General features: G+C 33.7%; 1 long non-coding RNA gene across 1 annotated transcript; it reads left to right on the forward strand.

The window, feature by feature from the left end:
* Positions 1-1,256: 1,256 nt before the first annotated feature.
* Positions 1,257-3,746, forward strand: LOC145730676 (uncharacterized). The gene is made up of 2 exons (XR_014178657.1): positions 1,257-1,531; positions 3,558-3,746. It is a non-coding gene; the product is annotated as an uncharacterized LOC145730676 (long non-coding RNA).
* The last annotated feature ends 215 nt before the right edge of the window (positions 3,747-3,961 follow it).

Consider the following 3,961-nt stretch of genomic DNA (forward strand, 5'->3'; position numbering starts at 1 on the left):
TTTTAGCTATTACATTAATACAGAAGTAAATTCATTGAGACCTTAACAACAGTAGCATTTACAGGGTGTCTCAACCTATTACGCTAAACTCTTCAAACATTTATCTTTCGCAGTTTTTGAAATAACATAACTATGGTGGGTACCGTTAAAAAAAACTAAAATTTCGGAAAATCGCAGTTTAGTATTTTGTGACACATCACGATGTTTAAGAACCAATTTTTGGTATTTTAAAAGTAATGCTCAATTATAACGTCTCACTAATTAATTGTTAGGATAGGACTTTAAATGATAAAATACTAAACTTGAGCTATTGCCAGAGTGACAAACATTTTCCCCAAAACTTTTCCACAATTAATCTTTATCGACTTTTCTTTAATAAGTCTCTCTTAATTAATTGTTCAGTTTTCAAATACCGTTAATTTGGCTGTAACAAAAACTGTAGCCACTCTAGAACAGGCCATTTCCGTTTCTATGGATAAATCGTATCGATCTAATAGAACTGGATTCTGCGGAAAACGAATGGTGACAATTTGGCAAGTAGTGATTAATTGGAGGTGTTTAATAGTGCCGATCGGTAAATAAGAAAGGAACGGAGTGGAATGTTTTGTTCCGTTTGGGCTGCTTTCTTTAAACGTACCGAATTTATTTAATAAAAGTGTAAATTTGCATTCATATATTCTCTTAAATAAAATCTACGAAATTTCATAATTTATGCGCCGCCTAAAATGTAGGGTTTTTCCTGCCCAAGGTTTACACAAGCTGGAATAATACTCTTTGTGACGAAATAACGGTCACGGGGTGGAAAAAAAGTAATAAATGTCAGTTGCGGAGCGGTAAAATTTATATCTTGGACGAAAAACATTGCGGAATTATGGTTCACTTTTTGGCTATGCTGAAAACGCTCATCGCTGTTGCATACTTTTCTAAAACACAATCAAAGCGCTTGAACCTTTTTCCTGCGGTTTTTAGGACCAATTATCTGCCTTACGTATATTTCTCCATAAATTTGTTTTGAAAAAAATTGCAATATGAGGATATTTTTGGAAAACTTGTAATCTGCACTATCTTTTATTTTCTATGACATTTTGACGTATCTTGTCAAGTAAGGTAGTAAATTAATGTGAAAGCAGCGGGTGTCTAAAAATGTGCGATTTTATGGTGAAGCAACTTTGACGCCCTCTAGCGGCCAAACGTTATGACCAATCAACTCATGTGGGGATATTTTTGGAAAACTTGTAATCTGCACTATCTTTTGTTTTCTATGACATTTTGACGTATCTTGTCAAGTAAGGGAGTAAATGAATGTGAAACGCTGTGTGGTGATGTTTTATAAGAATGTTATTGTGATAATAACATTAATATCTATTCAACAGTCCCAAACCTGAGATTTTGCTAGGTGACATTATCATAATACAACGCCATGTTTCTTACAGATTAACATCTAACCACAGATTTGTGTTAATGGCTAATGTACTACGAAGTAGTACAGAAGACAAAGAGAACCAGCACTATAAATACAATAATGGTTTTGGTAAGTTATAATTTAAATCCGATTTGCAATAGCGTAAGTTATCCGTGCTATTTAATAGGTTTTACCGGATTAGAAACAAGTTATTAAAGTTAGACTTTATTTAAAGCAATGCTTTGCACAAATTTTATGACCGTCATAATTCCGTTTTGCAGAATTTTCTGCACATAAGTATTTCAGATTATATTGCAATGAGCCTCTATCACAATAAATGAAACCATAAACTTAAAACAAAATTTTTTATCATTACGTGTATTATTATGATTATACGTCTCACCAGAGTTATTGTATTCGTTTATGTTTATGTTTACGTGTTTCGTATTACGCTAACTTTCATTGTGAAAGAAGCATTAAACAATTAATATTACTGGTTGCGGTGTTGACAAATTAACTTTCCACACACCTCGAGGTAATAGTCCTTGTACTTCCTACTGTAACAGCTATTCCAGCTCGAAATTTGTTCCAGAAACCCCAATAGCGACGAAATGACTGAAAGTTACCCGAGTTGCTTATATACTCTCTTCATAGCCTTCGCGTTATTGTTTTAAACTTTGTCAAGTTCAATTTTGCTCGAGTCTGTTACCCTAGCGGTTACATTTCAGATACCAAGTTTGTCAGTTTCCCAATATTGAATGTTTCTGATGTGTTCTAAAATCTTCTCCAAACTTTGGACGTGTAAGTAGTAGTAAGTACAAATAAATATTTTAGTGTTGCATCTCAGGGTTAGAGGTAAATGTGTTCCTTTATGCAAGAACTAATTAGTAAGAGTACATATTATTGAAGCATGGATAGGTTTGCACTAATTATTTGCTGTAGGTTTCACCACATTACATACGACGAAATGCTATATGGATTAAGGACATCAATTACATTGGGAAGTGCAGCAGCATTCGGGTGAGTCATTGTTTTGATTTATTGACTGTGTGTGTTAGCTCTCTTTACTCCAGTTAATCATTTTCGGGTGACGTAGTCAAATGTCGTACATTGGGACATATTAAGCTGAATGATCAATTACTCTAACAAAGAAGAGGTAGATAGTTTTTTCATGCATTGCATCGAGTGATTAGGAATGTTCTAAGTCAAAGTTTTCGTCTTAACGACGTGATAGAGCAATCACTAAATGTTATACGGAGTTGGAAAACTTTTACCGATAAAATAGGGCTGCTTTTTATTCAAAGATTAATTATTGGAATTTTGCCGTAGTAAACAACTTTTACCAACTTCCATAAATAAAAAGAACCTCAAAGTTTTGACGCTTTTCACATTTGTCGCTAAAGGCGTTTAAGACGAAGATTCTGATGATTGCTACTTTAAAATATAAAATTACATTAATTTGGAAAGGTACAGATAAAAAGCAGTTTTGAAAATATTATAGAAATTATTTTTTTTATTTAGGGTTGTTAATATTATTACTATTATTTGTTTTGATGTCACATAGATTTCTATGGTAGCATATAGAAATACCGGACACTCACCGTGTGAGGTAAATTCTTAGCACTTTCGTAACAATATGCGAAGTATTCAACAAAACTAACCCTTCCATTATTTGAAAGTTGTGGTTTACCCATACCCTTGATGGCTTCCCAGGTAGTATTGGATATTAGCCCCATGGCACCGATGATTATTACTGTCTTCATATTCCACTATCTGTACTTTTACCTTTGAATGATATTGTGATCAGATGGTTTAGCCACATGTATTATTATGCAAGTTTTCTAGTTCTTGTTCTTAACAACAATGTCCGGTTTGTTGGGGGTGATAGCTAGATGGTGATTTCTGGGGTGTCGACAACTGGATCTGGAGTATGTTCATAACATTTCTCTTTCACGTGTATACCATATACTTTACAAATGTTCTAGTGAAGATGGGATGCAAGTTTTGGAATTCCTAATTGGAATCACTTTCTGTATAATCTACGCGACATAGCAATGTTTCATTAGCGATTGAAATCGTTAGCATGATGAGTTTCATTAGCACTAGGCAAAAAGTCAACCGTAATTTTGAACGTAACACACTTTTTACTTTTCAGCACGCACATCATTCCTACATAAAGCCTAATTTTTTTAAGAAGAACCGTAGCCAGTTTGACGCAATAACCAAAAACCTGCGACCAAGGCAAAATCATCTCCCTTTTTTTATAGTTCAGCTATAAAAACCCCGTGAAAGGGCGCAGCGACAGAAATCCAAATTCATACAAATAAATCATTTTCCACTCTCTGTGTTATTTTTTGCATATTTGGGTCAGAATAATAGATAATTTTAATTTTTTGTCGCTCAAGGGGGGTCCAAATGAATATATTTGATTTGGAGATGTACGATGAACAAAAACTAGTTTTTTGCGTTTCCCGGTTTTATTATTTGAATCCCCTGGTAGTCACTTTTTGCATACCATTAAATATAATTTATATTTTATACGCATTCTAAAACGCTTTA

This window comes from Ips typographus, linkage group LG6 (genome assembly GCF_016097725.1).
Source record: "Ips typographus isolate SLU linkage group LG6, UJ_Ityp_2.0, whole genome shotgun sequence".
Taxonomy (NCBI): Eukaryota; Metazoa; Arthropoda; class Insecta; order Coleoptera; family Curculionidae; genus Ips; species Ips typographus.